This window comes from Vulpes lagopus, chromosome 2, assembly GCF_018345385.1.
Source record: "Vulpes lagopus strain Blue_001 chromosome 2, ASM1834538v1, whole genome shotgun sequence".
NCBI classification, from domain to species: domain Eukaryota; kingdom Metazoa; phylum Chordata; class Mammalia; order Carnivora; family Canidae; genus Vulpes; species Vulpes lagopus.
The window spans coordinates 43,892,576-43,917,814 of NC_054825.1; the positions used below are offsets into that span (position 1 = coordinate 43,892,576).

A 25,239-nucleotide genomic window follows, 5' to 3' on the forward strand; every position below is an offset into this window, starting at 1 on the left:
GGGAAAGGAGGACTTTGGTCATTGGGCACCACAAGCAGACTGTGGCCCAGATTTCAACACTGAAAATCCCTGTCCATCTAGGGTGTCAGAGTAGTGGTGCCCAGTAGGGACAGAGGCTGGACCATGAAGCCAGGAGCAGTTCTGGTGGAGAGACGGGGAGATGACACATCTTGAGATGTGACCTCCAGCCTAGCTTGCTTGCTTGCTTGCTTGCTTTTTAAGATTTTGACAGAGAGAGAGAGAGAGAGAGAGAGAGAGACAGAGAGAGCACACAAGCAGGGGAAAGGGAGAAGCAGACTTCCCGTGGAGCAAGGAGCCCTATGTGGGGCTCAGTCCCAGGACCCTTTGATCATGACCTGAGCCAAAAGGAGATGCTTAATGGACTGAGCCACCCAGGCGCCCCAGCCTAGCTTTCTAACTCAAGCATCGTGCAATGGCCATCACACATCCATTCATACTCTCTGCTTTCTGGCAAGGGGAGATAGAGCCCCCTCAACAAGAGTTTCAGGCTACTGCCAGGAATGAGCTAAAGTTAGTTGGAGCAACCTGTTTATATAGGGAAATGAGGAATTTGGTGCTCAAACATTCTTGTATTGATTTATTTTTTGCTTAAAGAAGAACTTGTATGCCAGACACGAAAGGCCACATATTATATGATTCCATTTGTATGAAATGTCTAGAACAATGTAAATCTATAGAGAAAAAAGTAGATTAGTGGTTGCCAGGGATGGAGGGAGGGGAGAATGGAAGGTGCAGGGGTTTCTTTTAGGGGTGATGGAAATATTCTGGAATTGGGTAGTAGAAATGATTGTATAACTTTGTGAATATACTAATGTCCACTGAATTACACAAGGAAGGCACTTGTTGTAATGAGCATTGGGTGTTATGTGCAACTGGTAAGTCATTAAGTTCTACCCCTGAGGGCACCTCGGTGGCTCAGTGGTTGAGCATCTGTCTTTGGCTCAGGTCATGATCCCGGGGTCCTAGGATGGAGTCCCACATCAGGCTCCTCGCAGGGAGCCTGCTTCTCCCTCTGCTTATGTCACTGCCTCTCTCTCTGTGTCTGAGACATAGAGGGAGAAGCAGGCTCCCTGCAGAGTCCGATGGAGGACTTGAGCCCAGGACCCCAGGATCATTACCTGAGCCCAAGGCAAACGCTCAACCACTGAACCACCCAGGTGTCCCCAAAACTCCCTATTTTCTCCTCCCTGTGGCCATTCTGATACGGGAGGGTGATCTGGCTTGTTCCTTTAAATCTGGTTTCCTTACACCTCAGCATTCTTGGGATTTTTGTAAGCCTGCTTCTATGGCCCCTATCTAGTCCTGCCCAGCCCTGTTTGTCCCTAACTTAATTCTACTTCTGCCTCTACAAAAAGTGACCTTATTTGTTTCATTTATCACATTCTCAGAATAACTTTTTATGAGGTTGGTGTTCTGTGAGAAGAGAGCCAAAGAGGGTAACAAAGGAGCCTGCGAGCATTAGAGCAGCTTGTGATAAAAGTGAGGTCTGGCTGTGAGCATCAGATTATTTCCAGCTATCAGGGGCTTTCTTTCTCAGTCCTCCTTTTTCATCGAGGGCAGACAAAGTCAGGTTTTAGGATATCATCCATTATATCCAAATTTTCATCATTGCCACGATTTTGCTGATTAAAATAAATTTGCTGATTAAGAACATCCACTGAATGTTATCTATAATTGACCTAGAATTCATCTTTCCCTCTTCTGTTGTAGGATGAGTTCTTGGTCCATCTGATGTGACAATGGCTGCCCTACCGATAATGTCCTAGTAGTACTTAAGATTCTAGTCAGACTACACAGGCCAATTGTAACATAGGCAATTATCAGAATCAAAATGACTAAGTCTTTTAATAGTCTGGAAACCAAAGACCTAGATTATTAAATCCAGGCAATCAAAAATTGTTCCAAATTGGGATGACTGTATGGCTCAGTGGTTGGGCATCTTGCCTTCAGCTCGGGGTATGATCCTGGAGTTCCGGGATGGAGTTCCAGGATCGAGTCCCATATCTGGCTCCTGCATGGAGCCTGCTTCTCCCTCTGCCTGTGTCTCTGCCTCTCTCTCTGTGTCTCTCATAAATAAACAAATAAATCTTTTAAAAAAATTGTTCCCAAATCAAGTTGGCCTATTTTATTTTATTTTAGTCATTTATTTTTTAAAGATTTTATTTATTTATTCATGAGAGACACAGAGAAGGGCAGAGATGTAAGCAAAGGGAGAAGCAGGCTTCTCACAGGACTCAATCCCAGGACCCCAGGATCATGACCCAAGCCAAAGACAGACACTCAACCACTGAGCCACCCAGGTGCCCCAAATTGGCTTATTTTAGAGAGTCAGGTGGCATTTTCTTTTTGTCTTACACCATTTACAGAGATGTAGCAAATAGTGTTTGCTATAACCCAAATTTCCCCTTAATTGACTAAGAGGAAATCATGGACCATACAATTATCTCTGACAACTCTAGTTAATAAATTTAGACTAGCTTGTTTAGAGCAAAGTGTGGTCGTATACGACTTATGATAGGTCAGTGATAAACTTTGAACTTTTCCTACCTTTACTAGTCCCACCGTGGGAATCACAGCTGGTAGAGCACACATGAAGAGGGAATCAGTTATGAAAGGTCCCCTGAATAATCTGTGCTTGTCTCATTTGGGGGGCTTCTGAGTCTTTTCAGGGAAGCATGATATACTTTAGTGTCTATAAAAATATAAGCACATGAAAAGATGCTCAACATTACTCATCATCAGGGAAATGCAACTCAAAACCACAATGAGATATCGCCTCACACCCGTCACAATGGCTATTACAAAAAGGCAAAAAATAACAAGTGTTGGCAAGGATGTTGGGAAAAAAGGAACTCTTGGGCGGCCCGGGTGGCTCAGCGGTTCACCGCCGCCTTCAGCCCAGGGCATGATACTGGAGACCCGGGATCGAGTCCCACGTCGGGCTCCCTGCATGGAGCCCGCTTCTCCCTCTGCCTGTGTCTCTGCCTCTCTCTCTGTCTCTCATGAATAAATAAATAAAATCTTAAAAATAAATAAATAAACAAAACAAAAACAAAAAACATATATTAGGTGCTCTGACGTTGGGTGCAACACACACATATATAAATATATATATTTATGATTATTATATGTTGTTGATGAATTGGCCTCTTTAACATTATATAATGACCTTCTTTATCTCTCGGTAGCATTTTTGGCTTGAAGCCTTATTTTGTCTAAGTGTAACTACCTATGCTGTTTTTTGGTTTCCACTTGCATGGAATATCTTTTTTCCATCCCTTCACTTTTTAGCCTTTGTGTGTCCTGAAATTTGAAGTGAGTAGTTTGTAGGCAGTGTATAGCTAGGTCTTATTTTTTTTAATCATTCAACCACTTTCGGTCTTTTGAATGGAAAATTAAATTCTAATTTACATTTAAAATAATTATTGAAAATAAAATAAAATAAAATAAAATAAAATAAAATAATTATTGAAAGGGGCCTGGCTGGCTCAGTCAGTAGAGTATGTGACTCTTAATCTCAGGATGATAAATTCAAGCCCCACATTAGGTATGGAGCCTACTTAAAATAAAAATAAATAAAATAAAAATATTTATTTAGTTAGTTAAGATTTTATTTTTTTACTCATGAGGGACACATGAGGGGATCCCTGGGTGGCTCAGCGTTTGGCGCCTGCCTTTGGCCCAGGACGCAATCCTGGAGTCCTGGAATTGAGTCCCACGTCAGGCTCCCGGCATGGAGCCTGCTTCTCCCTCCTCCTGTGTCTCTGCCTCTCTCTCTCTCTCTATGATAAATAAATAAATAAATCTTTAAAAAAAGAGAGAGAGAGAGAGACACACACATGAGTGAGAGAGAGAGGCAGAGACACAGGCAGAGGGAGAAGCAGGCCCCACACAGGGAGCCCGATGTGGGTCTCAATCCCAGGTCTCCAGGATCTGGGCTGAAGGCGGCGCTAAACCGCTGAGCCACCCGGGCTGCCCAAAATAAAATATTTAAAATAATTATTGATAGGTAGGGACTTACTAATGCCATCTTCTTTATTGGTTTACTGGCTATTTTGTAGTTCCCTTGTATCTTTCTTCCTCTCTTTCTGCCTTTCTTTGTGAATTGATGACTTTCCATAGCAGTATCCTTTAACTCCCTACTCTTCATCTTCTGTGAATCTACCGCAGGTTTTTGCTGTGTGGTTACCATGAGGCTTACATAAAACATCTTCTAGATATAACAATCTATTTTTTATGGATAGCAATTTAACTTCAGTTGCATACAAAAATTCTATTTTACTCCCTCCTTTTGTTTTTGATATCACAATTCACATCTCTTTATATTGTGTATCCATTAACAACTTATTATAGTTATAGCTATTGTAATCATTTTGTCCTTTAACCTTTTTCTTTTTTAAATTCTGATATAATTAAATGTAATTAGTGTTACATTGGTTTCAGGTGTACCATATAGTGATTCAACAATTTTAAGCATTACTCAACGCTCACCATGATAAGTGTATGTCCTTTAACCTTTATACTAGAGTTAAGTGGTTAGCATATCACCATAGTACAGTATTAGAGTGTTCTGAATTTAACTCTGTGCTTACCTTTAGCTGGTATGTTATATAGTTTCTTATGCTTTCATGTTACTGATTAGTATTTTTTGTTTCAGCTTGAAGAACTCCCTTTACCATTTCTTGCAAGGCAGGTCTAGGGCTGGTAAATTCCATCAGCTTTTGTCAGAAAAAAATCTTTGTCTTGTACAAGGTTTAACTTAAAATAGCTGATGTGATTTTTGTTACTTTATATATTCATGAAATTAATTATACTTTAAGATTAAAAATTAAAACTTTAATATTGTCATCCAACATTGTAGGGTATGACTAACTCTTTAAATATATTCACATAATAATATCAGTAAATGAAAATTTAAATATGGTAGGGACAAGGGAACTTATAGCTAAAGGAATATTATGGCCTGAAATATACAATTTACTCTGGATATGAAGAAATAAATATTTTTTGTCCTCTGGACACTCTACTCAGACAATACAATTATATTTTGCCTCACTTATGTAAATATTCTCAATTCTCAAAAAAATACAATTTCAGTTTCCCAGTTGCCTTTTCCTTTATTCCTAGGTTCTTTTATCTTTGTTTTATTTTTTATTTTTTCCTATGTTTTAAATAAAGCAACAAGGAAACTTCAGGAAGGATAAAAATTTTTTTATTTAAGATTTTATTTATTTATTCATGAGAGACACAAAGAGAGAGAGGCAGAGACACAAGCAGAGGGAGAAGCAGGCTCCATACAGGAAGCCTCATGTGGGACTCGATCCCAGGACTCCGGGATCAGGCCCTGGGCCAAAGGTGGCGCTAAACCACTGAGCCACCCGGGCTGGATCAGGAAGCATTAAAATTCTTACCGATTATCATGCTAGCTCTTTTAATATTGTTTTTTATTGTTTTAAATATTGTTTTTATTATTATTATTTCTAAAATATTGTTATTATTATCATGATTAATGAGGTAGCCAAGATAACATATTCCTTGGGGCCAATCTGTTCCAACAACTTTTTTGACACTGCCTTTCCAAAATTCAAAATAATAAAGTATTAAGTCTTTGGGACAGTGGTACACAGTTATAGAACCTTGCAAATAAAAAAATAAAAAAATAAAGAACCTTGCAAATACACTTAATGCCATTTAATTGTGCCCTTAAAACAGTTAAAATAGTAAATTCATGTTATGTGCATTTTATTACAATCTTTAAAAGAACAAGAGTCTTTTTACCTAAAATGACTTTGAGGTTTCTCAGGTCACTGACGAACAACAGAGACTTGCTTCTTCTCATAAAAGGAGGAATCATGGGTTTATTTGTTAATTTCTAGGTTTTATTTAACTCAAAATGTTGGAAAATTCTTTTTGTTTTCCAAAATCTTGGATGAAAATAAATGAAATCTGACATATCAGAAAAAGACTTCAGGTTTTTTTTTATGATTTTATTTATTTATTCATGAGACACACACAGAGAGAGGCAGACACAGGCAGAGGGAGAAGCAGGCTCCATGCAGGGAGTCTGATGCGGGACTCCATCCTGGATCCCAAGATCATGACCTGAGCCAAAGGTAGACACTCAACCACTGAGCCACCCAGGCATCCCAAAGAGTTTAGTTTTGATATTAATGTAAATATGTTTTAGGGACTATATACATTTTAGCTTGAGCATTGGCATTCTCTCTTTTTTTAAAGATTTTATTTGAGAGAGAGAGAGCGCACAAGCGGGGGAGCAGCAGAGGGAGAGAGAAGCAGGCTCCCCAATGAGCAGAGAGCCCCCAGTGGGGCTCAATCCCAGGAGCCCTGGGTCATGACCTGAGCCAAAGGTAGATGTTGAACCGACTGAGCCATCTAGGTATGGCCTCACCCAAGAATAGGCATTCTCCTGTTCACCCACAACTGAAACAGTAACTGTATACAGATTGATGAACAACTTTTGTTTTTGTTTTATAAAGATTTTATTTATTTATGAGAGACACAGAAAGAGGCAGGCACAGGCAGAGGGAGAAGCAGGCTCCCCGGCGGGAGCCTGATGTGGAACTTGATCCCGGGACCCCTGGATTAGGACCTGAGCCAAAGGTAGACACTAAAGGACTGAGCCTCCCAGGTGCCCCTGATGAGCAGCTTTTGTTTCTGGGATTAAATATCCATTTCAGTGGGGAACAATCATAAGGAAATCTTTGTAGAGGACGCCTGGGTGGTGTAGTAGGTTAAGCATCTTCATTTTGGCTCTGGTCATGATCTCAGGGTCATGAGATTGAGCCCCATGTCAGCTCCATACTCACCACAGAGTCTTCTGAGGACTCTCTGTCCTTCTCCCTTGCCCCTCCCCCTGCTTTCACTATCTTTCTCTCTCAAATAAAATCTTAAAAAAAAAAAAAAAAAGAGAAAAACTTAGTGGTATAAGTGGCAGATTAAATGTGTATTATTCTCAATAAAGGATTCTACTTTCCTTGTTCTAGTATTGTTGATATTAACATTTTTATAAAGATTTTATTTATTTGACAGAGAGAGAGCACAATCAGAGGGAGTGGCAGAGGGATAAGAAGAGGGAGATTCCCTGCTCAGCAGGGCTGGATTCCAGGACCCTGGGATCATGACTTGAGCCAAAGGCAGATGGTTAAAGCACTGAGCCACCCAGGTGCCCCTATATTAAAATGCGTTACCCAGAGCCACTCAGTTTTATCATGGTCAAGTAGTTTTGATTTTATTTCCTTACACTCGCCTTCTTCCTTACACTGCCACAAGTTAGAGGTCAGAAACTGAGTCTTCTAGAAGGAACTAAAAGCTTCAACCAAGAACCATCACAGACACTCGCCAGACTATACTAAATGACCAAGTCAGGATCTTTCAGACCTTCTTAGTCCGGAATCAGGGACTTCATGAAAGTAGACAGCTCAACCCCTAGACCTTTCAATCAAGAACAATACCCACAGGGACGCCTTGGTGGCTCAACTGCTGAGCCAAGGAGGTGTCCCTTGTTAATGATTTAAATCTCTCTTTAAAAGGTAAAATTTGGGTGCCTGGTGGCTCAGTCAGTTAAGTGCCTGACTGTGGCTTAGGTCAGGATCCCAGGGTCCTAGAATCGAGTCCTGCTTAGGGCTCCCCGCTCAGCAGGGAGTCTGCTTCTCCCTCTGCCCCCTCCCCACTCATTCTCTCTCTTTCACAAAAATAAATAAAATATTAAAAAAATAAAAGATAAATCTTTTGATGATTGTTAATTCTCTTAACAGTGAAATTTAAATGTTTAAATTTTCTGGCCATCTTCATCTAGGACTAACTGTTTATATAAAGACAGCTTATTGGGACGCCTGGGTGGCTCAGTGGTTGAGTGCCTTTGGCTCAGGTTGTGATCCTGGGTCCTGGGATTGAGTCCCACATCAGGCTCCCTGCATGGAGCCTGCTTCTCCCTCTGCCTAGGTCTCTGCCTTTCTCTATGTGTCTCATGAATAAATAAATGAAATCTTGAAAAAAAAAATAAAGATGTCAAATTTGTTAGATGTAGTAGCTACCTCAGGAATTTTAACTTGTTATTGAATTTGTCATTTGTCTCCAGGAATAGTGGGGTGATCTGGTCTATTAAGGTATTCTGTTAAAGATGCCACCAGCTGTGATTGTGATAACGCTCATTCTTGGGAATGAATTTGTTTCGATTAATTCACAATGAACAACTTTAATGTGAAAACAAAGTATATCATACAGACTGATTACACTGAGGAAATGGAACTAGTTAGTTATAACAGTTCAAAAAATTCTTATGGGACGCCTGGGTGGCTCAGCGGTTTAGTGCCTCCCTTCAGCCCAGGGAGGGACCCTGGAGTCCCAGGATTGAGTCCCACATCATGTTCCCTGCATGGAGCCTGCTTCTTGCTCTGCCTGTGTCTCTGCCTCTATGTCTCTCATGAATAAATAAATCTTAAAAAAAAATTCTTAGGTTATAAGGCTTGAGCTAAGATATCGCATGTAAATTTGACATAAATAGCTCAGCTATAAAGAATGATAGGTTTTTTGTAAAGCCATTTAATATAAAATCTTGCTGATTATATGACATGACAGGAAATAACCAATAGCACTTTTACACTCAGCTAATTGATCAAAGAAAATGACTTTGTTCTGGCAGGACTAACTACAATTCTTTCAGTTGTCACTTTAGACTTATTTAGCTATAATGGTTCCCAGACATCTGAGAAATAGATAACAAATTTAACAAAATTACAGATTGTGTCTTAAGTGTTCATGCCAGACAAATATTGCTACACAATGGGGAACTTGAAAGGAGTGAGAAGCCTGCTACCTAGGAATTACTTTTTTTTTAAGATTTGTATTTATTGGGATCCCTGGGTGGCGCAGCAGTTTAGCGCCTGCTTTCAGCCCAGGGCACGATCCTGGAGACCCGGGATCGAGTCCCACGTCGGGCTCCCTGCATGGAGCCTGCTTCTCCTCTCTTCCTCTCTCTCTCTCTGTGTGACTATCATAAATAAATAAAAAATTTAAAAAAAACCCAGAAAGGTAAAAATTCATAAAAAAAAAAAAAAAAGAAAAAGCCTTGATTCATTTGCCACCATGGCATTAGGTTATAGAATTAGACTGAGTTACTTGTTGGCCTAAAAAGGTGCTGTCTGTCCATTAGCAAATAACTCTTCTTGTTTATTTGGAGAAATGCTTCTGCTTAAGAAGAAAGATCTTGGGCAGCCCGGGGGGCTCAGCGGTTTAGCACCTGCCTTCAGCCCAGGGTGTGATCCTGGAGACCCGGAATCGAGTCCCACGTCGGGCTCCCTGCATGGAGCCTGCTTCTCCCTCTGCCTGTGTCTCTGCTTCTCTCTCTGTGTCTCATGAATAAATAAACAAAATCTTAAAAAAAAAAAAAATAGAAACATCTTTCCACAAAATTAAAAATAAGCTACTTGGCTTTTAAAAATACCCTTTGGAATCAGTTCTCATGGCTAGCTCTTGAGAAGACACGAATTATGGTTTAGAAGTGCTTTTTAAACTCTTCTCAAGGTTCTAATTGTTATTTTTACATCAGAGTCACAGGATGCTTGAACTCTAGAGTCCTAGAAACTACTGTGCATCTCCTATTTTGAAAATTGATTAATCAAATGACAGGGGGCAGGAAGAGCCGCTGCCCTGGGCTTGTGAAGGGTGGCTGATTATACACCTGGGAGTTGGGGGAGGTAAGGAAAAGGGAGATTTCAAAAGGATTTTCATTATGCTAAAGAGGACTTAAAAGATACTGGACGCCTTGCCATTGTCAAGTTAAAGGTTGTTTTTCCCACTAGCAAGGCATTAATATTAAGACAGTTGGGAACTTCCTGAGGAATGTCACACATATCCCATGGGGGCGGCAGGGGGGTGGGGGTGGGGGGTGTTTGTCTTTGTGGGGTGTCAGCTTGTGCTTTATCCTTGGCTAGTCCTCTGTTCTCCATTTTCATTAAGACAGCTTGGGAGCCTCCTGGAGGAATATTATACTTTGCTTGTATCTTGAAGTATTTGTCAACATGCTGCAGGTTATCAGGAAATTTAATTTTATTTACATTCCCCTCTGTCATTGTTTCAGGGTCCCTGGGAGTGCCTGAGGAATGTCACACAAATCCCACCTTGGGGGGGTGGTGCTGTATGGCGTTAGCTCCTGCCTCGTCCTCAGCTTGCCTTCTCTTCCCTCCATCATTGCCTTGGCTGGGTGGGCCACAGACTCCCAGTTTGGAAAGTTTGGAGGTACCTAAAAAGTTAAACCCAGAATTATGAAGTTGATGTAGGAAAGACGTTAGGGTTCAGAGCCAATGGCCAAGAAAGAATTCTTGAGACATCTCTGGTGCAGAACAGTGATTCTATTAAAGCACAGGGACAGGACCCTTGGGCAGAAAGAGTTGCACTGGAGTCTCAAGAGTAGCCCATTACGTACTTTCAGGCTGGGAGGGGCTTAGGGATAGCACAAGGCTCCAAAGCATTTTGGAAACAAGGTTTCCAGGACCTTGAGGGGGTCAGCTATTGCTAGGAAAAGGAAATTTATTACTGTTTACTACAAACTCAAGTCTTGAGACCCTTCGGATGTATATCAGCGGGTCATATGTTTGGGGGATGATTGCCAACGCGTATCTTTGGTGGGTAGAGATAAAGGAAGTTTCCAAAAGAACTTTTATATGTTAGAGTAGACTTAGAGGATCCTGGGGGTCGGGCTAAGATTGCCTTCTGCCCTTAGCAAAGTATTAACAGAAGCAGCTGAGTCCCTAGAGGAATGTCACTACCTGTTTCAAGGACTTCAATGGCTTGGGCAGTAAGGAAATCTACGTTTCTCTTCTGCCTTGGTTTCCTACATCACTTACTACTTACAGCCCATTGAGAAAAATCCCAGGCAGGCAGAGTACACCATCCTCAAGGCACTCACAACTGCCTTCAAGTATTTGTCAGCAGGATGCAAGTTGTAAGGAAATTTAATCTTATTTACATTTCTTTTGCCTTTATTCTCCTCACTAGGGAAGTAGTCAGTCACAAAAGACCAGGTATTGTACGATTCAGTTCACATGAAATGTCCAGAAAAGGCGAATCTATGAGGCTTTACATTTGTCCCCGACCCCACCCCAAGTCCCAGGCAACCACTAATTTCTCTCTACGTTTGTCCATTCTTCTGTTGATGGACAGTTGTTTCCACCTGTGGCAATTGTGAATAATGCTGCTATGACCATTCGTGTACACAATTTTGTTCTAACATACATTTTCAGTTCTCTGGGGGTATATACCTAGAAGTCGAATTGCTGGGTCATATGGATATTCTGACTTCGAAGAACTGTCCAATTGTTTTCCACAGTGGCTGTACCATTTTACATTCCCACCAGCAGTGTATGAGGGGGTTCTGATTTCTCCACATCCTCACCTACACTTCTTTTTAGTTGTTGTTTAATTATAGCCATCCTACTGGGTATGAAGTGGTATCTCATTGTGGTGGTTGATGTGGGAAACAAAAGCAGAAAGTAATGTAGATAAAATTAAGTGTCCTTATAATCTGCAGCCCACTGATAAATACTTGAGTCAGTGGACCATAATGTTCCTCCAGGGAGCTCCCAACTGTCTTAACGTTAATGCCTTGCTAGAGGGAAAAACAACCTTAAGTTTGACAATAACAAGGCCTCCAATATCCTGTGAGTCTTCTTTAACATATAAAAATCTTTTTGGAACTTCCTTTATTTCCCCCAACTGGAAAGTGTGTATCAGTTACTCCTCACAATCTCCAGGGAGCAGCGCCTTCTGCCCACAGGTCCTCTCCCCATGCTTTAATAAAACCACCATTTTGCACCAAAGATGTCTCAAGAATTCTTTCTTGGCTGTCACTCCAGACCCCACCAACCTCACCAACATTCCAAAAAGAATTTGTCTAAACCAGAACACGTGACAGTAAAAAGGCAGGAGAGTATTAATCGTTATGAAGGGGTAACAGGCATGACTGGGACTATTCAAGGCAAATTGGGACATATATATGTTCCTCCTACATATAAGTAATGGAGACTGGTCTCAATATTGGATCCACCATTAACTTGTTAAGCTCTCACCTATAAAATGGGGGTGGTGGCTGGGGCACCCAGTTAGCTCAGTTAGTAGAGGACACGACTCTTGATCTCAGGATTGTGAGTTCAAGCACCACATTGGGCATAGAGCCTACTTTAAAAACCTTTATTTAAAAAAAAAAACTTAGAAAAAACAAATTGACTAACTAAGCAAGGGTGGTGGTAGTCTTAAAGTAGATAATTTCTAAGGTTCCTTTCAGCTTTACCATTCTAGATCTCCATGACATACCCTGTCAAGAACTGCAGATTAGTGCTTTGCTCTTCTCAACCTAACAGTTCATTCTCTGATAGTTGATGTCCTAGTTAGAGACTGTTAGTGTGGCCCACAGCACAGTAAGGCTTGTTGTCTTGGTAAAACAAATCCCCCCTTCCATATGTTGGGAGAGGCAGGTAGGTGCTGCTCACTGGCTTAATCTACAATGGCTCCCAGAAATTTGACTCTAGTGGTCAGTAGGGTCCACTTAGTTCAGATAACTATCTATAACCAGCAGTACTTGGTGGAGTTCTAGGACTTGGGAACTTAGGAAGGCTTCAAGAGCATTTGGTGAATAGTAAATTCTGCTGCTGAATGATTATCTTCAGCTGCCTCTGTTACTGTGTCTCACTTCTCACTCTCATAGTCAAACTTCTTGAAATTGTCCGCACTTAACTGTTTCCACTTGCTCATCTCCAACTCTCTCCTTGCCCACTGACATTTGACTTCTGGCTCCTTCATTCCCCTATAAAGCCCCTGTCAAAATCGTGAGGGACCTCCTAGTTACTAAATCAAATGGACATTCTAGGTCTTCTCTGATTCTTTTTCTCTTAAAAGTATCTCTTTGGCATTACCCACCACTGAGTTTTCTTCTGTATTCCTGGTCGTGGTTTCTCAATTTCCTTTGAATCATTCTCTTCCTATGAGTATCCCTTAAATGTTGGCCCTTGGAGTTCTGTCCTTGGCCTTTAACTATTCCCATGCTGTATGGCATCCCTGGACTGTATCACCCATTATTGGGACTTTAAGTACTGCCTTGGTTACGGATGACTTCCAAATCTCATCTCTCTCTCCTGAGCTCCAGATTCACGTTTCCAATTTCCCACCAGATACCCCACAGCAGGTATGTTCCTAACAAGTGAGCAGCCAGGGCAAGAGTATTCACACTCCTCTCAAACAGCCACTTTTTTGGCTGCTCCTTGGGCTTAGGGGTATTGCACAATGGTAGTGAGGTCCACCATCAGGATGACCTGTACGAGAGGTGTATCTGTGGGCCTGAAGTGGACTCAGGCCATTTGGGAGGGGATTTGGGAATCCCAGAAATGTGCAATATAGCAGGTCTGAAAGTTGGGGAGTGAGCTCTGGGTAGTCACGTCCCTTTAGTCACAAAGAAAGGCTTTGTTTAGGGATCCCTGGGTGGCGCAGCAGTTTGGTGCCTGCCTTTGGCCCAGGGCGCAATCCTGGAGACCCGGGATTGAATCCCATATCGGGCTCCCAGTGCATGGAGCCTGCTTCTCCCTCTGCCTGTGTCTCTCTCTATCATAAATAAATAAAAATTAAAAAAAAAAAAAAAAAAAAGAATTAGAAAGGCTTTGTTTAAAGAGTTCCGGGGGAGGGGGGGGAAGAGTTCCAGGGAGGGGCACTTGGGTGGCTCAGTGGTTGAGTGTCTGCCTTGGGCTCAGGTGGTAATCCCGGGGTGCTGGGATAGAGTCCCTCATCAGGCTCCCCATGGGGAGCCTGCTCCTCCCCCTGCCTATGTGTCTTTCTCTGTGTCTTACATGAATAAATAAAATCTTAAAAAAATAAAATAGTTCCAGGGTGAGGGCCATCTAAAGCATGAGGTCTAGGGCAAGGCCCCCAATTTCCCAAGTGTAAGGAATTTAACTGCTCCCACACTACCTTAAACTCATTCACAGATCTGAATTTATCATCTACCTTTTCCCTCTCTTCTTTTACTGTCTACTCACAACCTCTTCATCCTTTTCTATTCCACATCTAAGCAAACAGCACTGCCAATCTTTTGCTTTAGTCATAAATCTGGCAGTTGATTTATCTCCTAAACATCTTTAGGATTTGTCTGTCCTCACTTCATCAGCCCCACTTGCTAGTGCCTTATTATGGCTTCTCATCATTTGTCATCTGGGCTCACTTCCACCAGTTTTCTTTCAAGTCCATTTCGGAGGAGTAAACCTTGTCAATTTCTGCGTAATTTAGGTTTAGGGTGGTAGTGGGAGGGTGGAGGAGGGAATGGTGGTGCTAGAAGGCTCTTTTATCTAATGCTAAGCAGAGGCTTATGTGGCTCCAGAAATATAATCTTCTAGCCACCAGCATCAGGAACCCCCGAGGAGCTTGTTAAAATGCAGACTCCCAGATGCTACCCCAGACTTAACTGAATTAGACTCTTTGTGAGTGAGACCTAGAATGTGTATCTTCAACAACCTTTGCTCCATGCCACTGGATTGTGGTTTCTGAAAGAACTTAATGAAAGCAACTTTTCTGTGCTCAGGTCAGGAAGAGAAACAATAAATACTCTTCTCAGAATCTTTGTGGCTCTCAGATAACCAGCAGTAGAGAAAGAAGAATGAAGACATGGTTTAGAGAAAACAACGTTACCCTTTAGAATTCTGAATGTCTCTGCCACACCAGTTAGGCCAAATGAGCAACTCAGTAACGCTTAAAAGCATTAAAAAAAATGGGGCGACTGATCCCTCCATGAAGCCAAAGTTTGATACAAAAACAATACACTGAAAAAAAAAAAACCCAATACACTGTATTTGCTAAGCAGAACAATTCAATAGTGGAATTAGGGCAGTTGATCTCTTTTCCAAAGTTTAATGGCTGACCAAGTGGGGCTTCCGATCTTACTAAAAGCCTCCCAGTTTGAACTCTGGGCAAAGTCTGTTGGGGTGGTCTTAGGGACAGTTCTTTCATTCAACAGACACACATTTTAGCAGACACACATTTTAGACACACATCTTGGCAGGCACTGTGCAAGATGGTGGGATTACGGTTAGGTATAACCTTCAGTTGACTTCTGGGCTATAGCAGTGCTAGCGGTAGAGAAGACAGATGTGGGTGTGTCCAGATTGGGTGGAGGCTGGTGGCATCAGAGGTAAAAGAATTCACCTGAGGCAGAACAAAGGTGATAGAAGTTTACTGAATTTCCAGTTAGCTGGTCAGGAAAGCAAAGGAGAGACTGTCAGGAGGCAGTGTTGGGCTGTAGTTTAGGAGGTGGTGAGGAGGGATGGGAACATGGAATTTTTGTGTTTGGGTACCTGTGCCCGGTTGCAGGTAGCCCATTCCTCAGCTCAGGTCTATATGGCTATTTTTAGGTGGGTCGACTAATGAGTCTGTTTGCATTCAGTCCCCTGGTCACGGTGGGCACCTCTGCCCGACTCAGGTTTCCAAGTGCTTATGCCTGTTGCCTAAAAGTGGCCTCTACAACTAATTCTCCTGTGAATCTTAAAAAAAAAAAAAAAAAAAGTCATTTGGCCTGGAGTATAGAATCCTAACCAAAAAAAAAAAAAAAAAAAAAAAAAGGCACAAGAGAATTAATCACCCTTTTAGGAATGCCAATCAGGTTCAGGTGCACATTTCACAGCAGTTTTTTTTTTTTTTCTTTTTTTTTAGCTATCTCCGGTTCATCTCAAGCCGCACAGCTGTTCTGAAAGAAACAGAAGGTAGAGTTAGGATTCAACCCTGAGCTTCACACCCTAAGGGCTCCCGGATCCGGAGGGTGTAAAGGATCGACTGTAAAGAACCTTTAAGATAATACAGGCCGGTGACCCTGGAGACCCAGGATGGAGTCCCTCATCGGGCTCCCTGCATGGAGCCTGCTCCTCCCTCTGCCTGTGTCTCTGCCTCTCTCTGTGTGTCCCATGAATGAATGGATGAATGAATAAATGAATAATAAATCTTAAAAAAAAAAAATACAGGCCGGGGTCCCTCCAGACTTAAAACTGGATCTCTCGCGAAATGGGAAGGATGGGGAGTCCCCGCAGAGGGAGATTTTACAGAACTCCTCCCCTTCTTTCGCAGAGCCACGTTCGTAACCTCCCTGCTGCCCGCGCAGGGATTCCCAAGCCGGGTCTCGGGCTTTCCGGTGATGACCTCGCAAGCCCTCCAGGTCTCCAATTCCCCAGGACGCCGCTCTCAGAGGCCCCGGGGAACCGCGTCCCCCCTGCGCACCGGGAGCGGGGGCGTCCGGCCCACGCTGAGCCCCAACGCGCCGGAGCCCACGCGCGCGGACGGGTAACCGCGAAGGGAACCAGTTTCCTTTAATCCGTCGCGGGGCCGATTCCTTGCGTCCACAGCCGCGACTGCCGGAGTCGACGAGGCCCACGTCGCCAGGCGCCACCTCCTCCGCGAAGTCCTCCAGTCTTCCTCGGCGACAGGCCCCGAGGGCCTGGGGGGAGGGCGGGAACCGGCGGAGAGCCCCGTACCCGCGGGCGGGAGGGCGCGCCCAGGGTCCTGGTTCCCCTCGAGCCTTCCCGGCAGCTCCGCCCCGCGCCGCCGGCCCTCGGGGTTCCAAGGCGTCGCGCCGGAAGTGACCTCACGACGGCGGCGTGGAGACGCGGGGCGCTTCCGGCCGCGGCGGCGGAGGTGGGTGTGGAGGAGCCCGTCGAGCCTCCAGGTGTCGGCGGGTGCGTGGCGGGTCCCGCTGGGCGCGGTGTGCGGAGGCGGCGCTCGGCCGGCGTGGAGGTGGGCGCGAGGGGGGCGGCGGGGCGGCGGGGCGGCGGGCGCTGGCGGGAGGGGGCTTCTGGGGCTGCCGGGCGGCTTTGCTTTTGGGCTTCGCGGTTCCAGGCCTCGTAGAGGTGCCTGGAGGCGCGCGCGCGGGCTGGGGGCCGGGTGCGGGGCGCTGCCTCGGGGGGCGGGGGTTGGGGGGGCAGGTCGAGGGCCGCAGGGCCGTGAGCGCGGGGGCCCTCGGCTTCGCCCGGGCACGGTCGCGGCAGCTCGCCCACTCTTTGCTCCTTGCCCGGTGTCGCCCTGCACAATGGAGCGCGGTGGCTCGGAGCGGCGCGCGCCGGTGCCACGTCCCTGAGCCGAAGCCCCTGCGGGCGGAGGTGTATTGGGGGGTCTCAGGCGCAAGGGCGGCTGAGAACTTGGTGACACCGGCCAGGTTCGCGGCTTCGTGATTCTTTCCAGGTGCAGGCGCTCTTTGTGCGATAACCGAGTGAATTTTATCAGTAGTAACCGGCTCGTCGAATGGCTTGTGCAAGGCGGGGCACAGCGCTTGGCCAGTCGGTTTTCAATGAATCTCTCCCAATTCCAGACCCGGGAGGAGTCCCCGCAGCCCTCTCCTGCGGTTACAAATGAGGAATCAATGGTTTTTGTTCTCTCTCCTCTCCACAGACTAAACCGATCGCGGGTCTGCTGCCGTAAACAGGTCTTAACTTCCATCAGAACAGAATTGTCTCTGAGCAGGTTAGTATTGCACCTGGAAACCTCAGGTGGATTCTAGTCTTTTTTATTATTATTATTATTATTTTTTTTTTTTTAAAGATTTTACTTATTCATGAAAGACACATACACAGAGGGGCAGAGACACAGGCAGAGGGAGAAGCAGGCTCCCTGCGAGGAGACTGACGTGGGACTCGATCCCAGGACCCCGGGGTCAGCCCTGAGCCAAAGGCAGACGTTCAACCGCTGAGTGGTTCAACCCAGGCTTGATTGATTGATTGATTGATTTATGAATGGCAGATTAGATGTACTCAATTCAAAATTCCTGTTTGTTTCTCTGTACGGAAGGAAGATGGTTACAAATAATGAATGAACTTTGTGACTACTAAGAATTTTTTTTTTTTTTTTTTTTGGATGGGGCTGTGGGACTAGCAAAGTGTGTTTCAAACTTTTTTTGACCTGGGACCAACAGCTGGATACATTATTACATTATGACTTAATGTGCTCCCAGCATGCACAGGGCGCACACACACACACACCCCTCCCAAAGGTTTACCCTTTCTGTATAGGATGCCGGTTTACATTTTCTATTTCATTAAAACAGAAAAAGTTGATTGTAACTCACCAAATTGACTGCTGCCCGCGCAGCTGACCGCTAAAGAACTGTAGTGTAAAAAACAAAGGACTGGAAAATGTTTAAAGTGTTTGTGGGGGGGTATCCCTGGGTGGCTCAGCGGTTTAGTGCCTGCCTTTGGCCCAGGGCCTGATCTTGGGGTTCCGGAATCAAGTTCTGCCTCGGGCTCCCTGCATGGAGCCTGCTTCTCCCTCTGCCTGTGTCTGCCTCTCTCTCACTCTCTATCATGAATAAATAAGTAAAATCTAAAAAAAAAAAAAAAAAAAAAAGTACTTGTGATTCCTGAGGTGCTGTAATTAATGCAAAGTAGAAAATGTGTCATTTTTCTGTTCTTAATAGCCAGAGTAGCAGGGTTGCTAGAGTTATAAATTCTGCCAGAAGAGGACATTCAAACTGATATCTCAAAGGAATAGAAGGATAGTGTATCAGAATTGTAGTAAGGCATCTGTTAAAGTCTTTTATGATGACCTGGTGGGTGAGTTAGGGGGTTTTACCAGATTGTGGTAAAATTAGATGGAATCATGGTTTTGAGCACCTATGTCTGGAGGGGTTTGATTTATGGGTACAACTTGCAGTTGGGATTCTGCTGAGTTGAGTCTGTATCCCTTTTCTTTATATACAGTATTTACAGCCTATCTGGAAGGTGTGCTTACCAGATTTGTTGCCTTTATGAAGGGAAGAGAGAATCTGGTTAATCTCAAGATTTGCCTAGTGCAGTTTAATGAAATGCAAGGGTCATATATACATGTCAGAAATTTCAGTTGAGTTAAAAAAAAATGCAATTATATAAGTTAATGAAGGTAGAGATGTGACTTAGAAGGGGTTCAAGTGGAGTCTCAGTCGTCAGAATCAGTGATGTGGTTAGGCTTTGAGAATTGAGAATCCGGCAGCCCGGGTGGCTCAGGGGTTTGGTGCCGCCTTCAGCCCAGGGCGTGATCCTGGAGACCCAGGATCGAGTCCCACGTCGGGCTCCCTGCATGGAGCCTGCTTCTCTCTCAGTGTCTCTCATGGATTAAAAAAAAAAAAAAAAAAAAAAAAAAATTGAAAATCTAGTACCTGTGGTAGTAGATTGCTTTAGGAGAATGTAGAAGAAAGGAAGGTTGACCCTAACACTGGCTGGCTCCATCCTGGAGTATTAGCTTTATGTCTGGGCACTCTACAGAAGTAAATTAATTTTGGGATAGAATTTAAAAGGAGTTGGATTTGTTAAATTTTCAAAAGTGATTTTTTTTTTATTGGCTGTCCAAAGATACAGTGGAGTTGCTTTGGCATGAATGGTTCTTTTTCCCTCGTCACTCAGGTCTCAAAAATTTTTGACATGTAAATATTGACTTTGAAAAATAAATACAAAGTTATCTAAATACACTTTTTTTAAAAAAAATATTTTACTTATTTGAAAGAGTACAAGCAGGAGGAGTTGCAGAAGCAGAGTGAGAAGCAGGCTTCCTACTAAGCAGGAAGCCCGATGTGGGGCTGGATCCCAGGACCATGGGATCATGACCTGAGTTGAAGGCAGACACTTAGCTGGCTGAGCCACCCAGGTGCCCCTAAATCACACAATTTTATTTATTTATTTATTTAAGTTGGCTCCATACCCAGTGTGGGGCTGTAACTTACAGCTCCAAGATCAAGAGCCAGGTGCTCCACTGACTGAGCCAGCTAGGTGCCCCCTGATGTTTTTAAAATATATTTTTTAAAAATATAAAAAAAATTTGAGAGAAAGAGAAAGCACAAGTGCGGGGTGGGGAGAGGGAGAAGCAGACTTCCCTGCTGAATAGGGAGCCTGATGTGGGACTTGATTCCAGGACCCTGAGATCATGATTTGAGCCGAAGGCAGACACTTAACTGGGCTACTGAAGTGCCTCTAGCTTTTTTTTATATTAAAAAAACCCTTTAGGGTATGTATAAATGGTGTATTATGTTACTTGAATTTAGGATGTTAAACCAATCTTGTATTTTGGAATGAGCACCCCCCCCTTAGTAATGGTGTGTATATTAATCCATGTTGCTGAATTTAGTTTGCTAATACTTTGTTAAGGATTTTCGTGTCTGTTCATGAGGGATACTGAAGTTTTCTTATGATGTTTTTGGCTTTAGTAACAGCGATAATATCCTCATAAAATGAGCTGGAAATGCTGCTTTCTCTGTTTTCTGAGTTTGTATAACATTTTTTATTTCTCTGTATTTGATAGAATTTACCAGTGAAGTCTTCTGGGTCTAGGCTTTTTTTTTGTGGGAATATTTTATTTTTATTTTATTTTTTTAATATTTATTTATTCATGAGAGACACACACAGAGAGAGACAGAGACACAGAGGGAGAAGCAGGCTCCATGCAAGGAGCCTGATGTGGGACTCAATCTTGGATCTCCAGGATCACACTGCAGGCAGCGCTAAACCGCTGCGCCACCAGGGGCTGCCCTGTGGGAATATTTTAAATTACTAATTCAGTTTCTTAATTTAAGATTCATTTATTTGAGAGAGCATGCAGGTATAGGGAGAGGGGCAAAGCGAGAGGGAGGGAGAATCTCAAACAGACTCCTCGCAGGGCACAGAGTCAGAATGGGCCCTGAGCTTGAGATCATGACTTGAGCCGAAATCAAGAGCTAGAAAAGAAGCTTAAACGAAGAGCCACCTAGGTGTCCTACTGTTTTTTTTTAAGTTTGTTTATTTATAATCTCTACACCCAGCATAGGGCTTGAGCTGAGGACCTCAAGATCAAGAGAGTCACAGGCTTTATTCACTGAGCCATCCAGGCACCCCTCAAATTCAGTTTTCTTTACTTGGTATTAGGTCTATCCAGATTTTCTATTTTTCAGTCATTTTTTGGTAATTTGTATTATTCTGGGGGATTTGTCTATTTCATACTTTTTCTTTTAAGACTTATCTATTTCAGAGAACAAGAGTGCACGAGTGGGAGGGAGAGGGAGAGAGAATCTCAGGTGAACTTCACGCTGTGCTCTAGGCTGGTTCTCAGGACCCCAGCCAAAATCAAGAATCCGAGGCTCACCTGACTGAGCCACTGAGGCACCCTCAGTGGGGTTGTGTTCGAATAAAACTTGATTCGTAGTGGGCCCTGTTTGGCCCATGGGCTATAGTTTTCAGACTCCTGTCCTAGAGTAATACATATTAGGATTGAAAATCTTTGATTGATAATTCAGTTATGTGGGCTGATCAGGTTTATGAAAGTGTGGAAATTGATTCCCTTGCTTGCATATTTTTGCATAACCCTAAAGATATGTGTTTCAGTTTGAAAATTGGGACTTCATTTCCAAGATAGAATTTGTAGCTTTTGTAGTTGCATTTTTGTAGTTTTGTTTGGGTGAGAATGAAAGTGGCTGTCCCATAATGATTTTCTAGGGTTATGACTCAAGTCCCTTATCTGGTCAATATTTCTTTTTATTTTATTTTATTTTATTTTATTTATGGGAGAGAGAGAGAGAGAGAGAGAGAGAGAGAGAGAGAGAGAGAGAGAGATACAGGCAGAGGGAGAAGCAGGCTCCGTGCCGGGAGCCTGACCTGGGACTCGATCCCGGGACTCCAGGATCAGGCCCTGGGCTGAAGGCGGTGCTAAACCATTGAACCACTGGGCTGGGCTGCCCATCTATCTGGTCAATATTTTTGCTAAAAGGAGACATTTGAAATAAAATTTACTAATGATAGAAATTATATTGATTATCTCACTTAATCTTCACAGTGGTTCTGTGAGGTGGTGGTATGATTGGTGTTAATTACCATTTTATAGTTGAGACAATTGATACTCAAATTAGGATAATTTGCCCAGGTCATGGTACTCGGAAATGGTGAAGTCCAGAAGCGAATGTGAGCCTATGATGCCTGACCTCAGAGATCTGTGCCCTTTTCACTATGCTGATTTTTATGGAAGGTCTAGAATTAGTACTTGGATTGTACTAGATTTTTTTTTTTGGTACTAGATTATTATTTTTTTTTAATGATTTCCACCAATCTCAAAATTTTGATTAAGCAGGTTTCTAGGTAAATGTGTGGAAAAATATCTGTTTTTTCAGAAGCCTGTAACTAATCACTTACTCCTCTGCAGCTGTTGATTGTCCTTAGTGGACCAGAGTTTTTCCTTGGATCTGAATGATGTTTTTCTGATGTGGCAGATGAAATGGAAGTTGATTAGTCTGTAATTGGCAAGTTGTTCTTTTGTGGTTTATGAATTATTTTGGCAACTGCCTCAGTTGCACTATGGGTGGAAGATCATTTAGGGATACCTGACTTTGTTATCTGAAGACTTCTTATAAGGGAAATACAGAAAAGTCTCATCCTTAACGAGGGAAAAAGTGATAGTTTAGCATTTGAGCAAAATAGTCCATAAATACTCTAGGGCTTCCTGTGTAATATGGCCAGCATAAATGGGTACATTTGTCCCCACAAATACAAAAATGTTTAATTCTTGGGACTCCTGGGTGGCTCAGCGCTTTAGCCCAGGGAATGATCCCGGAGTCCTGGGATCGAGTTCCGCATCGGGCTCCCTGCATGGAACCTGCTTCTCCCTCTCTCTCTGCCTATGTCTCTGCCTCTCTCTCTCTGTCTCTCATGAATAAATAAGTAAAATCTTTTTAAAAAAGGTTTAATTCTTTATTCATAATAGTTCCCCCACCAAAGTGGAAATAACCCAATTGTTTATCAGCAGTAGGATGGGTGAATACTTTGAGGCATATAGAATACTATGTAGCCAGAGAAAGAATGAACTATTGCTGCTTGTAACAACAAGGATGAATCTCACAGGTATAATATTGAGCAAAAGAACTTAAACCTTGGTTCTTTATGGAGAACCTTTATGATTCCATTTACATGAAGTTCAAAAACAGACTAATCTTTTGTGTTAGATGTCAGAATAATGGCTGCTCTTGTGGGGACACAGTGGAATCTTTTCTGATGTTTGAAGTATTCGATGTCTTAAATGGAGGTTATATTGGTGAATTAGTATGCAAAAATTGATTCAGCTGTACACTTAAAATATGTTGACTTACTATATATATTATACCTTGATATAAAAGTAGTAAGTACACAAAGAAGAGTAGAAAGCCCTTCCCACACAGACTATCTAAACACTGCTTTTATTTTATTTTTAAAAGATTATATTTATTTATTCACGAGAGACACAGAGAGGCAGAGACAGAGAAGCAGGCTCCATGCAGGGGGCCTGATGTGGGACTTGATCCTGGGACTCCAGGATCACGCCTTGGGTGGAAGACAGACACTAAACCACTGAGCCACCGAGGCGTCCTGAATAGTTACTTTTTAAAAAACTTCTATTAATGTAGAAGTGGCAGTCCACATTTTGAAACTATTAAAAATTGGGATGCCTGGCTTAGCGATTGAGAGTCTGCCTTTGAATAAGAGTGTGATCCTGGGGTCTTGGATCGAGTCCCACATCAGGCTCCTGCAGGGGGCCTATTTCTCTCTCTGCCTGTGTCTCTGCCTGTCTCTCTATCTCTCATGAATAAATAAATAAAATCTTTAAGAAGGAAGAAAAGAAAGAAACTATTAAAAATTCTCATTTATTTATTTATTTTTTTTTAAAATTCTCATTTATTAACAATATAAACTTGAATGTATGATATCAGTGTCTATTTAAAATTATAGTTGACAGGGATGCCAGGGTGGCTCAGTGGTTAAGCATCTGCCTTCAGTTCAGGGTGTGATCCTGGGGTCTCGGGATCGAGTCCCATGTCGGGCTCCCTGCATGGAGCCTGCTTCTCCCTCTGCCTGTGTCTCTGCCTGTCTCTCTCTCTCTCTCTCTGTCTCTCTGTGTGTGTCTCTCATGAATAAATAAATAAAATCTTAAAAAAAAAAAAAAAAAGACCAGCTGGGATTTTTATCGATATTTGTGTTTGATCTGTAGATCAATTTGGAGAGAATTGACAATGAGCCCTTTGACTTACAAAGGTGGTGCATCTTTCCATTTATTTAGGTTGTCTTTTAATTTTTCTCAGGGGTCTCATATTGTTTTCATTATAGAAATTCTGCACGTGTTTTATTAGATTTAGTCCTAAGTACCTTATGTTTTTTAATACTATTATAAATAGTATTTTAAAATTTCATTTTCAGTTTTTTGTTGTTATTGTAAAGAATACAGTTTATTTTAATTCAGCATGTATCCTGTGACCTTGCTAAATTAATTCTAATAGGAATTTTTTATTTGGTACATTTCTTAGGGTTTTCTACATACAGTCAATTGTATGGCTATAAATAAAGACCTTTTTGGAGGGGTGCCTGGGTGGCTCAATTAAGTGTCTACCTTTAGCTCAGGTCATGATCCTAGGGTCCTGGGGTTGAGCCCCACCTGGGGCTCCCTGCTCAGTGGATAGCCTTCTTCTCCCTCTCCCTCTGCTTCTCTCCCAGCTTATGTGTGCAGTCTCTTTCTCTTTCAAATAAATAAAATCTTAATTTTTTTTTTTTTAATGGGGTGCCTTGTTGGCTCAGTCAGTTAAGCGTCTGCCTTTGGCTTGGGTCATGGTCCCAGAGTCCTGGGATTGAGTCCCACACTGGGCTCTCTGCTCAGTGGGAAGCCTGCTTCTCTCTCTCTCCCTTCTATCTGCTGGTCTGTTCATTTGTGCACTCTCTCTGTCAAATAAATAAAACCTTAAAAACAAAAGTCATTTATATAGTTCTTTTCAATATTCTTTCTTTTTTGTTTTTAGATTTTATTTATTTACTCATGAGAGATACTCTAGAGAGAGGCAGAGACATAGGCAAAGGGAGAGGGAGAAGCAGGCTCCCCTTAGGGAGCCCGATGTAGGACTTGATTTCTGAACTCTAGGGTCACACCCTGAGTGGAAAGCAGAGCTCAACCGTTGAGCCATCCAGGTGTCCCTATTTGTGTTTATTTCTTGTTTTATTGCACTGAGTGGGATGTACAGTGTAATGTTGCTTAGAAGTGGTGAAAGTGAACATCCTTGCCTTGTCCTTAGTCTTGAGTAAAGGATTCATTATTTCAGCATTAATATGGTGTTAGCTGTAATTGTTTTGGAGATACCACCACTACCCTTTTTGATATCATGAATGGGTGTTCAGTTTTGTTGGATTATCTTTATGCATTTATCTTAGATTTTATTTTTAAGTAATCTATATCCGATGT

The 25,239-nt window shown here is 42.8% G+C and overlaps 1 protein-coding gene and 1 long non-coding RNA gene across 8 annotated transcripts in view; one reads left to right on the plus strand and one right to left on the minus strand.

Annotated features, from left to right (window-relative positions):
* Nucleotides 1-13,806: 13,806 nt before the first annotated feature.
* LOC121480697 lies at nt 13,807-16,619 on the minus strand. 2 transcript variants are annotated; one of them, XR_005985057.1, is made up of 4 exons: nt 16,285-16,619; nt 15,656-15,760; nt 15,372-15,557; nt 13,807-15,222 (listed from the first exon to the last, which is right to left on the minus strand). It is a non-coding gene; the product is annotated as an uncharacterized LOC121480697 (long non-coding RNA). The 2 variants fall into 2 exon arrangements; XR_005985055.1 differs by lacking the exon at nt 13,807-15,222 and having other exon boundaries at nt 15,235-15,557.
* Nucleotides 16,620-16,671: 52 nt separating this feature from the next.
* The window catches only part of EDC3 (enhancer of mRNA decapping 3), a 48,347-nt gene continuing 39,779 nt past the window's right edge, over nt 16,672-25,239 (plus strand). For 4 of the 6 annotated variants that reach the window (XM_041742911.1, XM_041742907.1, XM_041742912.1 and 1 more), the window contains exons 1-2: nt 16,674-16,797; nt 17,449-17,520. The gene's annotated coding sequence lies outside the window, so the exon portion shown is untranslated. Of the gene's footprint in view, nt 16,798-17,448; nt 17,521-25,239 lie in introns of all 6 variants that reach the window. The other 2 variants (XM_041742908.1, XM_041742910.1) reach the window with 1 other exon arrangement.